This window comes from Triticum dicoccoides, chromosome 3A (genome assembly GCF_002162155.2).
Source record: "Triticum dicoccoides isolate Atlit2015 ecotype Zavitan chromosome 3A, WEW_v2.0, whole genome shotgun sequence".
NCBI classification, from domain to species: Eukaryota; Viridiplantae; Streptophyta; class Magnoliopsida; order Poales; family Poaceae; genus Triticum; species Triticum dicoccoides.
In genome coordinates, this window is record NC_041384.1 from 16,865,572 (window position 1) to 16,880,547 (window position 14,976).

The window sequence follows — 14,976 nt, forward strand, 5'->3', positions numbered from 1 at the left end:
CGGCGGGGGTGGGGGCGGCGGGGGTGGAGTCCGGTGAGGGTCGGGGCGGCGGCGTCGTGGGTCGGGGCAGCGCGCGTGTGGATCTGGTGGCGAGGGAGAGATGTCGAAGGGGATCTGGCGAGGGAGAGGGAGGATAGCTTACAAATGGCGCACCACTCCTCGGTGCGCCATTAGAGATTTTTTTAGATAGCAATGGCGCACCCCGCAGTGGTGCGTCATTAGAATGTTTTTTTATTACAGTTCGAGCACAGGTTATATTGCACCTAACCCAATCCATATCAGAACTCGCCCACTAGCCCGACTGGTCAGCACGCAGCACAAATAGCAGGAGGTCCTGGGTTCGATTCCCAAGCCCCGCAGTATTTTTTTGCATTTTAAATGTTGTTTGATATTTATTTGTGTTTAAATATGTTCAAACTTGTTTAAATCATAACAGTAATATTTTTTTTATAAAAACAGTACTAATTTTTCTAAAAATATGTTCAAATTTGTTACTTGAAAATATTATCGGCGGCGGCGGTGGAGCGGGGGAGGGTGCGGGGGGTGCCCGTTGGCGGCGGTGGAGCGGGGGAGGGTGCGGGGGGCCGGGTGCTCGTCGGCGGCGGTGGAGGGGGATCGAGATCGAGTGTCCTCACCACTGGCTCGCATCCTTAGAGTGACTCAGCATCTTGTCTTTTTTATTTATCTCCGGATCATTTCTGTCATCTTCCCGCTTCTTCTCCTCCCTATCCACGTGCCAACGCAGGAGCTTTGCTACTTTAGGGTCCGCGAAATACCGCTGCAGACGAGGAGTGATCGGAAAGTACCACACCAATTTTCGAGGAGCTTTCTTCCTCTTCTTGTATCGAGTGACGCCGCACACCGGACATATGGTAGACTCTGCGTGCTTGTCCCGATAAATGATGCAATTGTTCATGCACACATGGTATTTCACGTGCGGTAAATCCAAAGGACACACGATTTTCTAATGCAGTGCGCCATTAGTAGTTTTGCAAAAAAATAAAAAGAATAATTTTTATACTAATGGCGCACCGTTGCACAGTGCGCCATTACAAGTTAATTATGAAAAGTGGAGTATTCTTACAATAGGACTTACAACTTCCACCTATCTTCTCCAAAATCATAAGGTTAGTAAATCTTATTAATAAGAGCATAAAGACTTTCATTCTAGAAATTTTTTAAAAATCCAAAAAGCCTTTTCTATTTATCCATTTTACTTTAATTTCATCATTAAATAGAAACCCTTTTGGATTTTTTTCATTGTATTGAAAGAATTTTCAAAATGTAAAGGAGAAATTAATTAGAAAAAATTAGTTCTATAATTGCAAGTTAGAAAAAAGAAGTCATTACTAGTTTAAACTAGTAATGGCGCACTGTGCAACGGTGTGCCATTAGTAGTTTTGCCAAAAAGTAAAAAAAAACAAATTACTGGCGCACTTTGCCCAGATGCGCCATTAGTATGTTTGAAAAAATGGAAAAAAAATTGTTACTAGTGGCGCACCTTTTGTCTGGTGCGCCATTAGTGTCTTCCACACTAATGGCGTACCTCCATCTGGTGCGCCATTAATATATAGTAGTGGCGTACCACTTCTCTGGTGCGCCATTAGTGTCAATCCTATCTTTAGCCCTTTTCCTAGTAGTGTCTAAGTCCCCAGATCTGCATATTTTCATGCCACATTCATCACATCATAACCCTGCAACCGTGGCTCTGTTTTGGGCGTGTAGCATATAAAATTGTTCGTCTCGATGAGTACTTCATTTCATTCCATTGCACCATGTTCATTTGAGCTCATCTTGATGCCCTAAATGTTGTTGTAAGAGTGCTATGCCATGTTAGTTTCAGACTCTTTTCAGTAATTGGTCATTTGTCATTTTTGCCAAGTTTAATGTGTGCCTCCTATGATCTTGAGCCCTACATGTGTTTTGAAGTATGCCATGCCATCTTTACAGGGGTGTATGCCATGTATTTTTTTGATCTTTGTGGTGACTAGCACAAGCATGCAAAGTAGATCTCGTGATGTTGCTGATTTCAGGGACTTGGAATTTCACTAAGTCCTTTGCCTGCTGTTATTTTTATGCCATGTATTCATGTTGCTACAGAGTGATTCATGCCTCTTTTGAGCATGTTCAGTAAGGATGTTTTGTAGATACTTTGGTGCTCTATCCATCCATGTCTTTGTTTGCAATTATGGAGCATCCTAGCTTGACTCAATCGAGCTCTACTTTTGCTATAAAATGTTCCTGGCAGAATGTTTACGTGTTAAGCATTTTTGCCGAGCTTGTTGTAGTTGATCCATGCATGCTATGTTGTTGTTCTTGCCATGTTTAACTTCTATGCCATGTCTACTTGCTGGGTGTATGCTTAGTTTATCATCCAATGCCTTGTGGTGAGTGCATCGAGCTCGTAAACATGCCTACTTAATATCTGTTTTGCCATGTTCCAGTTTTCTACTAAGTCTGAATCTGTTAACGATAATTGGTATGTTCACATGGTTGCCATTGTATTTTCTGATCCCTTTTGGCTTATGGTCAGTAAGGGACTTTTGTTGTATGCTTTGAGTAGCTTCATGCCATGCCTTGCTTTGCCATGATATGTTCCTGTAGCATGTTGCTATCATGCTCTAAACATTGCTTCCTGATGTTAAATTCCTGACATGTTGTTATTTTCACTAAGTATGTAACCTGTTATCTTTTGCACTTTTGCCATGCTTGTTTGAGCCTGTTATTGAGTGATTTAGCCGTATCTCAGTGTTCATCTTTTGCCAAGCATCTTGAGTGGATCCCTGTCATGTATTTTGTTGCTATGTTAGAGTGCAGTAGCTTGTTGTTCTTGATGCATTTAGATGGCCACGTGCTGTTAATCGCAGATCGGTGCCATATTTGTTTTGTTTGCCATTTCCAAACCGTGCATCCGATTCCAGTGATCTTTATATCGAATTCGACCGAAATCAACCCATCTTTCCAGAGGCACGCTTGGTTTGCCAAGTTGAGGCCTGGTTCAATCTTTTCCTTCCGAAACATGCATATGCATCGCATATCACATCCCGCATATCATGACATGTTTTGCATCATGTTGATTGTGCATTGCACGTGCTTGATTGAGTCTCCCTTTGCTTGTGTTCTTGCTTTGGTAGAGCCAGGAGACGAGTACGTGATCGAGGAACCGTTGAGTACGCTTACGAGGTTCAAGCTTTCGTCTTCTCGGAGATCTTTGCAGGCAAGATGACCATACCCTCGAAATCACTTCTATCTTTGCTTGCTAGATGCTCGCTCTTTTGCTATGCCTGTGCTGTGATACCTACCACTTGATATATCATGCCTCCTATATTACCATGTCAAGCCTCTAACCCACCTTGTCCTAGCAAACCGTTGTTTGGCTATGTTACCGCTTTGCTCAGCCCCTCTTATAGTGTTGCTAGTTGCAGGTGAAGATTGGAGTTTGTTCCTTGTTGGAACATGTTTATTGTTGGGATATCACAATATCTCTTATTTAATTAATGCATGTATATAATTGGTAAAGGGTGGAAGGCTCGGCCTTATGCCTGGTGTTTTGTTCCACTCTTTCTGCCCTAGTTTTCGTCATACCGGTGTTATGTTCCTTGATTTTGCGTTCCTTACACGGTTGGGTTATAATGGGAACCCCTTGACAGTTCGTCTTGAATAAAACTCCTCCAGCAAGGCCCAACCTTGGTTTTACCATTTGCACTAACAACCTACCACCTTCCCTTGGGTTCTGCAGACTCAAGGGTCATCTTTATTTAACCCCCCGGGCCAGTGCTTCTCTAAGTGTTGGTCCGAAACAGAGTCACTTGCGGCGCCACCCCGGGGAAACTTGAGGGATGATTTTAGCTGTACGTAGCGCTCATCCGGTGTTGCTCTGAGAACGAGATATGTGCAGCTCCTATTAGGTTGTCGGTGCATCGGGCGGCTTTGCTGGTTTAGTTTTACCATTGTCGAGATGTCTTGTAACCAGGATTCCGAGCCTGATCGGGTCTTCCTGGGACAAGGAATATCCTTCGTTGACCGCGAGAGCTTGTGATGGGATAAGTTGGGACACCCCTACAGGGTTTTGAACTTTCGAAAGCCATGCCCGCGGTTATGGGCAGATGGGAATTTGTTAATGTCCGGTTGTAGAGAACTTGACACTTCACTAAAATGCATCAACTGCGTGTGTAGCCGTGATGGTCTCTTTCTGGCGGAGTCCGGGAAGTGAACACGGTGTTTGAGTTATGCTTGAACGTAAGTAGTCTTGGATCACTTCTTGATCATAGATTCTCGATCATGCTTTGCCTTCTCTTCTCGCTCTCATTTGCGTAAGTTAGCCACCATATATGCTAGTGCTTGCTGCAGCTCCACCTCACATACCTTTTACCTACCCATAAGCTTAAATAGTCTTGATCGCGAGGGTGTGAGATTGCTGAGTCCCCGTGACTCACAAATTACTTCCAAAACCAGTTTGCAGGTGCCGTTGAACCGTGCAGGTGATGCAACTGAGCTCAAGGAGGAGCTCGATGAAGATCTTGTTCATTGTGATGTTTCGTTTTAGTTGATCAGTAGTGGAGCCCAGTTGGGGCGATCGGGGATCTGTAGCACTAGGGGTAGTCTTATTTTATTTTGGTTCCGTAGTCGGACCTTGATTGTATCTAGATGATGTAATGCTTTATTCATGTATTGTGTGAAGTGGCGATTGTAAGCCAACTATGTACCTCTTTCCTTATTCAGTACATGAGATGTGTAATGATTACCCCTCTTGCGACATTGCTTAGAATACGGTTATGCCTCTAAGTCGTGCTCCGATATGTGGGAGATATAGCCGCATCATGGGCGTTACAAGTTGGTATCAGAGCCTTCCCCGACTTAGGAGCCCCCTGCTTGATCGAATCGCTGGCGTTCTTGAGTCTAGAAAAAAATGTTTTGAGTCATTTAGGATTATATATATCGGAGAATAGAATTATTTTTACTCCTCAGTCCCTCCGTCGCTCTGGTGAGGCATCCTGACGTAGAGTTTTGACTATTCTCTTCTCAAATTTTCACTAAATTTTTTTAGGATCACGCGGGTATCTTGGAATCGTTATGATGGTTTTGTGACGAGAACATTCTTGGTGTCTCCTGACATTTAGGGGTTGTGGCAGTGTCCCGGGGAGTTGAGCTCCGAGGTGTTGTCGTCACAAGTTTATCATTGCAGTTCTGGAATACCTGAGTTTCACCGATATCGAAAATATCTTTTATGCAGTTGTTGGTGAGATAACCTCGACGCCACCCAGTACTGGGGCGGGAGTTTGGGAGTATTGCCATAACTCGTATAACAGATGCTTTTCGAAGGTTGAGGTAAATGATTTCTGAAGGTTTCTTGGTTATGTGTTGAAGGATGGATACAGCTGGATGTAGGTTTTGCTAGCTTTGGGTGAGATATTATGCTTCCCCTGTATCCCCAACACCTGATTGCATAAACGGAAAGGTTCGGGAGTTTATAAGTGGGAATTCAAGTAGCTCTTAGGATATCTTTCCGATAGATGTATGATATGAAATTGGGTTTCGACGTCTAGTGGTCCGCCTATCCATGGTTGGTTTTACAGTGGTCTCGTTGTGTCTTAAAGAGTCCTTGGCTATGCTGACTCGGGGACGCTTCGTATGTCATGTGCACTGCCTTGTACATGATGGTGATGTACGATCGAGCCCGTGTGGGCCCCACCACGAAAACTTCGGATGAAATTTCTATCATATGTTTGTTTCTGGCTTATTCTGCAAGCCAATCCTTTGTTTTTGTTTTCAGTTGTGGTATTCCAGTTGCTTCGGAGTCAAGTGTTGATTCCATACCTTTACTAAGTGGTGTTCTCACATTTCTATGTGAATACTAATCCTTCTTGATCATTGAGATTGTCATGCCAATCCTTTTCAACCAGTGTGTCTCTCTTCAAGTGGATCCGATCACTTCAACATTCGCAAGATCAATTATCAGTTCTTCTCAACGGTGTTTGCTTCATCCGTTCCAAGTTGCCTTTGTTTTCGCACCCTCCCACCATTTTTCTTCAAGGACTCATATATCTTAATCAAGTATCCATTTTAATTATGGATGTGAAGTCTCTCCATTCTTTTCTTTCAATGGTCTTATCCGGTGATTCTCATGAAGATGGTCTACAAGTTCATCATTCCTCGTTTCTTTTTCTTCTCCGGTGGATTTAATTCAAGCTTTGTTGATCATATCCCTTTGCCTCGTTTCAAATATTTTCCCATACCGGTGCACCTCATAATCATTCCCCGCTTGCTATTCAATTGTTCCGGAGTGTTCAAGTTATCTCAAAGATTCGTGCTTTCCATTTGTAATCTGTTCAAGCTATTTCGAGATTGTTGTCTCATTCAAGCCATTTAATTCAACCGGCGCAATCTTCCTTTATATCATTCAACGTTGTATCTTTTGAGTGGGCCCTAACCCACAGGTCTTTTCCCAGGATCTTACCTGACTCTTCTAATTTTCCTAGAGCTATCCTAAATTCCTTTTGAAGTTTGACGTAAGAATGAATCATCATCAGTCAAATGTTTTCCCCAAGATCTTTCAAATTATTTTCATCGTTGGTTCAACCTTTCTAATTTTCATCCCGGAGTAGCTCAACAACCCATGTTGGTGTTTCGCATCGTCATTTTCAACATTTGAAGACCGAAGAAGAGTTTTCCTCCATATCTTGCTCCATTATCTTCAAGATTCAGGGTTCTAGCTTGATGCCATCCTCTCATCATTGTTTTCGATTGTGAGAATTCTTTTCACCCATCCGAAGTAATTCAGAGTATTTTTAGTTTGTTTCTCCGGAGGCTATCATCTCAGAATTATTCATTCCAGCTTTCAACTCTCTTTCTCCAAATCTTACCGGTGCATCATTCAAGTATTATCTTATCAGCTCGTGATCTCTTCATTCTCTTGTATCTAAATTTCCACAAGTATATTCTTTCATTCTCTAATTCTTCCCGGTGTTTCGTTATCTTTTCTTCGTTCATATTCAATTCTCATGGTGGTTCATTCAAGATTCCTTTTCTATTGGTATCATATCAATTTATTCGTTCTTTCCAATCCTCCCGGTGGATCGTTGAAGACCTTCCCAAGTTAACGCTATATCTATCTTCATCCTTGCTACGAGAATAAGTAGTATGCCAAATCTGTCGATTGTCATCAATCTAAATTGATGAAGGATGAGCATAGCATAATCCTTATTCTTGTTTCATCCAAGTGATTAATTCCTTATTTCGGAGGCTCATAAAATTCTCAGTTTCTATTGTTTCATCTTTTTCTTTCCCGGAATTCCATGTTCTCTCGGTTACATCATCGTGAAAATCCATCTAATCTATTGTTTCATCTTTTTCAACTTCTCTTTCCTTTCGTGTGATCATCCTTTTGTTACCGGAGTTCTTCATGAAGGTTCTACATGATGGTTCATCAAGGATGTAATTCATTCTCGAAGTGTTCATCGAGATTCTTTTCAGAGGAGATCAAGTATTCTTCATCTTGCATTCCGAAGTGCAATTCCTTCTACCTTATCTTTTGAGGTGGTGTTATGTCATTCTTGATAATTTGAGTTCATGTTTCATGATTCACATGTTGTTAAGAATGAGGTATTTTAAATCCATCAACCTCTTCGTTGTAGTTATCTTGTGTCATGTTTTCACCTAAAGCCTTTTCTAAGGTTTGTTGCTATCTATGGTGCTAATAAATGACCCAAGTTCTTCTTTTTATCCTCCCGGTGAAATAGTTTCTCGTCTCCTTGTTCATATCAATCCAATTCTTTTTCCGTTAGTGGCAGAATTTCACCTCATAGTTGTGAGATGTTCTCCATAAGCCCACATTAAGCTTATCCTTTCGTTGTTGATAATCCAACAACTCCGTTCTAGCATATGTTGTAAGCGTGCTCTCCCAAGATGTTGTTTTCTCCTCCATTCTTTTGATTCCATTCTTTTATCTTTTCCGGAGGCATTGTGGTGTTGCTCTCCTCACTCTTCATCTCGGTTTGTCAGGACCATGTTCTTTTCGTGCTTACCCATTTAACCGGAGTGTGTGTCTGCTGCTCAAGTTCTTTCATCTTATCAAGTCTTGCATCTCTTTTCAACCGGAGTGCTACTCGAATTGGTTCTTTCTCTTCCTCTTTCTTAATGGAGTGCTTTCAACTTCGTTCATCGCCGTTGCTTTGTTTCTTTCAATTTGCTCAACCTCGCAAGGTTCTTTGGTTTCACTAGTTTGTCAAAGAAGCAACTTAGTTTTACCTCTTCTCTTTCTCTTCCGTTTTTCCCTCCGGTGCCATCCTAGATCTCGGGATGAGATCCTCTCGTAGTGGTGGAGTGTTGTAACGCCCCGAGACCGTAGCGCCAGGTGTCTTCCAGTTATTCGCTGTTGTTGCCTTGTCATTTGTTTGCGTGTCATGCATTTCATATCATGTCATCATGTGCATCGCATTTGCATACATGTTCATCTCATGCATCCGAGCATTTTCCCCGTTGTCCGTTTTGCTATCAGGCGCTCCTATGTCACCTGGTGTCCCCTTTTGCCTCTTTGCGTGTGCGGGTGTTAAACGTTCTCGGATTGGACCGAGACTTCCCAAGCGGCCTTGGTTTACTACCGGTAGACCGCCTGTCAAGTTTCGTGCCATTCGGACTTCGTTTGATACTCCAACGGTTAACCGAGGAACCGAGAAGGCCTCGTGTGTGTTGCAGCCCAACACCTCTCCAAAGTGCTCCAAAACCCACCTAAACCCCATCCATCTTCTAGGCCGTTCGATCACGATCACGTGGCCGCAAACCGTGCTCAATTTGGAGCCTCCTAGCTCTACATAGCGCCGTCATGGAACAAAGAGGATAGCGACGAAAACTGGAGGAGAGCGTCAAGGAACTTGTCTCCACACACAATGCTCCCAGCAGAGGATCAATGTCGGGGACGCCGCCATTGTGCCGATCCAACACCGAATCGAGGCTTTCACCAGCAGACAACCACAACTCCGAGTGAGCAAGGGACATGACGAACATGCCTCGATGACGCCTCGAATGAGGGGGATGACATCCATGGGTGCCATCGCCGCCGGCCTGACGGAAGCCGAGCAAGATTTTCATCCGCGCGTCGCACCTCACCACGCCACCTAGAGTTGGGCAACACCGTCCCAGAAGCTTCACACCGCCGCCACTGCAGCACTTCGCCACCGCAGCTGCAAGCCGAGGGTCTACAACCGGACGCACAACAAGGGGAAAATCCGCCGCACCACCGACATCCAGCTTGGACAGAAAACCGCAGCCATCCCGCACCACCAGCAAGGTCCAGGACCACCCGCAATAGCCGTCACCCACTCCAAGGGACAACCTTGCAATGGTCGAACCTGCATCTCCATGAAGAGCCAGCAGCACCGCCGGGAGAACCTTGCCGCTCACCACACCACACAGAGGTGGCCGGCCGCTCGTTGCTCGCCAAGACTCCATCTTGGCCGAGCCATCGGCGCCGACGCCACCGGTCTGGCCATGGACTCGCACCGCTGCCTCCGGAGTGCGCCACCGACACCCACGCTCTCAAACATGTCGCTGCCTACTCCAGCCAGGCCCGCCGCTCCACAAGGCCCCCTGCCGAGCTTCGGCCGCCAGCCCCCACTCCGGCGCGTGAAGATCTGACCGACCACCAGCTCCATCCAGAAGACACGCCGCGCCGACACCGGCTCGCGCGCTCCGCCGCTATGCACCATCACCGGCCAGTCAGTACGCCGCCCACCGCCACCTGCCTGCGCGGCCCGCCCGACGCGCCTGACTCCGATCTCTGCCATCGGTTGAGGAAGAGAGCCCCCCACGGCCCCGCACCAGGAGAGGGCAGACAGGATCCCGCCGCCGTCGACAACGCGCGGGCATTGCCCAGCGGCGCCCGCCGGTAGCAGCGGGGGGAGGGAAGGAGGGTGGGGGCTGGGGGCGGCAGCTAGGGTTCGAGCGCCCGGGACGGCACTATAAATACAACACAGGAATTGCAAAGTATATATATTGCATGGACCATACTATTAGAATAACCATGACATAGTTTGAGGTAACAATACACATAAAGTTAAAAAAATTGGGACAAGATAAACATTTCCTGCATGGAATTAAGCTAAGCTATCATTCCCATTTGAATGCCTTAAATTCACCGCATGCAACTTTTACCTAAGACTTGTTTTTTTTACCATGGCGAAGGGCGAAGGAAGAAGACATGCAGAGAAACCTTTTTGAAACAGTTCTGAAATTACGGTTTTTGTGTGCAAAATTACCAATCAACTGCGTGTGCGACATGTTTTTCCTGGACGGAGGAGTATCGGTACTTCCTCCAATCCATATCACTTGTTGCTCACACGGATGTGCTAGATGTATTTTTGTGCTAATACATTTATTTCAGCGTTAAGTAATATGGATCGGAAGGAATATATTCCTTTGATAGAATATGAAAGATTGGTTGAATGGCTTTTCTTAGTGTATACCATCTTGAATCCTGGTATGTTTTCATTTTTACAATAATATCAGTTAGTGCCTTAACCTACAAAAGAAGTATTACCTCGTCGGAAGATTCTTATTTTAGATTTGTCTAGATACAGAGGTATCTAAAACTAAAACGTGATTAGACACATTTGTATGTAGACAAATTTAAGACAAGAATTTTGGAACGGAGTGAATATTTAGCATGTGTATGTACGTGTGTATGCTAACCTTTTTCTTTTGAATTTTTTTTGACGGAATTTCTTTTAAACTAATTTTATTTTTTGAACTAGTAATATTTTTTTTTGAGAAATTCTTGAACTAGTTTTTTTTTAGGGTCAGTGTGCGTCTTCTATTTGGGTGTATCTGGGCTGTTGCTCGGCCCACCTTTCGACCTGTGTCGCGTTTCCTTCTCGTTTTGTCTGCAAATTTCGATCGCCGCCATCCGGCCAGACAAAAAATGGAATAAAGAGGGCGGCGGCCGCCAGGAAGAGACGACTCGCTTCCGGTGGTGCAACGAGAAGCCTTTGCGTCTGCGATCCAGCAGCTGGCCACGCTGCCGCTCCATCCTGTGAAAGGAAGGGAAGGAAGCGATGGGAAAGCGGCAGCACCGGGAGAAAGATGAGGGCGGCGTCAGCGAGAGGAGGGAGGTCGCGGCGGCAGGCGCCACCAACACCATAGACGACCTCGAGTGCCTCATCTGCCGCGAGCCCCTGCGCCCTCCTATTTTCCAGGTAACCCGTGTTTGATCTGCTGATACAACTCAAATCCTACGAGCTCCTGAGTCCTGAGAGACGATAGCACCAATGGATCTAAAGAACTATCTGGGTGTCTTAGACTGAGAGTATAATATTTCGAAATCTGTTTATTATTAGATTCGTCTATAATTATAATAGTATTGCAGTGCGTATGGTGCCTAGTTTAATTTTCTCGCCAAACTGTAGATGATTAGCTAATTGCCTGTTTTTGGACTTGTAATTTTGTAGTTGCAAAATTGCAAGTCAATGTTGAATCTCTGAAATCAGAACGACATCACATCAAATGCACACATCAGTCCAAATTCTGGTGTTGGGTGATTACCAATGAGTCTGGTGCCTAGTTAAATTTTGTTGTCAAACTGCAGGATGGCTGGATGGGTGAAGAACGACATCACATCAATTGCATGTTTTTGGACTTGTTATTTTGTAGTAGACGTGTCTGAAGAACGACATCTGATGCAGACATTATAGTCCAAATGCCTAAAAAAATTGATCGGTGCATTTTCTGCTATATATGTTGTCTTCCATCCGTGTATGAGTCCATTCAATTGTAAATTTGTAATGTCATTCAGATCGTTATCGTGTGGAAATCCCAAACTGTGAGAGCTATGCTATATATATTCTCCAACATTCACAAGTTGCCTTTTGAACATGGAAATAGGTTGTTACAACCATGCGAGAACTAACTATATTTAAATAACTGAGATGTTGCCGTACTTTGTACATTGAGCGTTTAAATTCATAATATTCAAAAAAATTGATTTTTTGCTTGAAATGCCCATTTACCGAGGGGCATGGAAATACGCGGTAACCGTGGTAAATCTCAAAATTTTGAGCCGTAACCAAAACCGCGAGTGGAATAGATTTAGATGGTAAGGAAGATTGAAGATGCGCACCATTTATATTTGTGGAAAATTATGCTATAATAGGGGAAGTCTGTGTACCTTATGCAAACTAGCTAGGCAGTATGTGTCATCACTATGGGGAAACACAAACTACAGATATACTGTATTACTCCCTCCATAGACAGTATAAGATGTTTCTGCAAGCTGTTTTAGCTTGCAAAAATGTCTTATATTATGGGATGGAGGGATTACTATACTACAGTATATACTATATTCAATGAATAAATCTGATTCATGGATATACTATAGTACTGGACTGCGGATAGTACTATACTATGTGGAACGGAGGGAGTAGTATATTAAGAACAGGGTGGCTGGTGTATCTCCGTTCCTATGCTGATCCGTACATTGTTCCTGTTATTCCTAGGAGTGAACTTAGTGTGTGAAAATAGCATCTCATGCGTACTGATTCCTATGTTGTTGTTGTGTTCATCATTTTAGCTTGTATTTTATTCTGCTAAAGTTACTATAGCATATTTACTGATTCATATCTTATGTACTGATTTTTTTTCTTCTGTTCCGCAGTGCACCATGCGCCATACCATATGTTTATCTTGCCATGACAAGTTCCCAGACAAGTTTTCTTCTGCTCCAATACCACAGTCTACAATCGCTGCCTCGAGCTAGAAGATGCGGTTGAATCAGTCAAACTTGCTTGCTCCAATGGCAAACACGGATGCACTACGAGGATAACATACTACCAAAAAGAAGAGCATGAGAAAGATTGCCCGCACGCGCCATGCTTCTGCCCCGTAACCGGCTGCAGCTTCAAAGGGCCAACGGCAATGCTCCTCGAGCATTTCTCACGCGAGTACAAGTGGCGTAGCACGAAATTTATATACAACGAGGCGTTTGGGCTCCGCATCCGCGGCGATACTCCTGGTTCATGCATTTGTGGGCGAGGATGGGCACATCTTCATGATCAACATGGAAATGGAGCCCGCCGGCAGTGTCATCTCAGTTTGCTCCATTCAGCCTCACATTACTGGATCCAAGTTCAAGTGCAGGCTATCAATATCATGCAGTGAAACGGGCTACTATCAGGCTGCCGAGTTCCAAATGAGGATCACTAATCTGCATGATGGGATGCCCAAGGACTTCATGTTCCTTGTGCCCAAGGGGTTGCTTCGACGTGCGATAGCTATTGTGCCTGTGACTATCACGCCAGAATAGGATCCATGTGCAGCTTTGGAGGAGGCACGAGCATAGTTTTTGTCTCGATGAAAGTCTTTCTTCAAATCGTCCAAGTGGATGAACAGACTACATTTCTCTGCTTGATCCTGACTTTAAGTATAATTCATGATATTTGTACCCTTGGAGCTTTTGCTTCAAATCGTTCAAGCAAGTGGATGACGAAACTACATTTGCTAAAGTTTTGCTTAATCCGTATTTGAATTTGTATCGAGCCATCTTTATGTATGATCTATACTAGAATTGGCAGTCAAATCGGCTGCTGTTTCACAGGTCCAGCCAGACAGGGGTTAATCTTGCTCCAGGGTTACATGGTCATGTTACAAACCTCAACCATGCAAGGATGCAAGTCAGGAGATAGCCAAAGCTCGTTTTTCTATTGAGAGAAAGTTGTTGCACCTTTACTTATAATATTGGGCGCATTCCGATACCATGTTGTCCGAAATATAGTTAAATACCAGTCTTACAGAGTTTAATTAGGGAGGGTTGCGGATAGCCAAAACTATTGAAGATATCATCTAGAATATTCGGGAGGCTTCCAGAGAATGTGCAAAATACAAGTTGTTCGGATTTTAGCATACGATAATGTAGTATGTTTTATCTTCTTATTAGCGTGCTAATCACCCCATAACCAAACAGTGTATGTGCATAGGGGATAAGCTCCGTCCTACAAATAAATATCGTGCAGCCCTCTTTTTTTCGAAACAGGCAGATCTGCATGTGAATATATTAGAAGGAAAGATTACGCGGCCCTATCTCAAGAGGGTTGAATTCTTTCTTTTTTGAAATTTTCCCCTAAGGAGTCAATCTAATTAAAAATCTAGAACAGAGTTGCATTTTAATATATGGAATACATGCGAAGACTATTCCAACACACCCGCAAGATAATGCACTGCAATTGACCTACCTATCCATAAGACCCCACATACATTGATGAAACAAGTAACACCATTGAGGTTGTCTACAAAATGCCATCGTCACCACTTCTCATAAGCAAGCGACTCTGACTTTACCATGCGCGTCCAACGCACAAAAACCCTGCCGACTAATACCAAACAATCGGCCAAACACGCCAAGGACCAATCAGCTCCAACTTCAGCAACGAGCCTCAAATAAGAAATAAGCATGCCTTGCACCAACAGAACCGACTTGACTATGACATGGCATAATTGTCCTCATGTTGCCCCATATAGTTACAACTACGACTTCATGCCGAGCAATACGCTAGATGTTTGTCGACGATGGACATTGCCACGACCCTGCTCCTCATGCGACCGTCATTGTTTCTTCATTAGTCGAAACACTACCTGAAGCGATCCACCGCCCAGGCACGGCAGCGGTGAAGAAAGCCGATTCCAGAACCCTCGACCGACGCCAGATAGTGTGTGGTTCTCTTAACGCATCTCTAAGCTCTCGTGGCTCTATTTCGGGTCACACCTAAGGGTACCCATTGATGATAAAAGAAAAAGTGAAAGAGACTATATGGGGCAGGGGAAATTAACAATAATCCTATATAGGATGTCGGAGTACCCGCCCCTGGGAGCTTTCGTGGGAGAGGAGGACCTCTACAACGTCTCTTTGGAATGGTATCCCGTCGCCGGCTCCCTTGGGTTCTCCACATCGCCCAATCTGTCTGACGGCGCACACCCATGTGTCTTTTCTCCATG

At 44.2% G+C, this 14,976-nt stretch overlaps 1 pseudogene; it reads left to right on the top strand.

Moving 5' to 3' along the window:
• The window catches only part of LOC119271747, a 32,309-nt pseudogene extending 19,018 nt beyond the window's left edge, over nt 1–13,291 (top strand).
• Nucleotides 13,292–14,976: the final 1,685 nt, after the last annotated feature.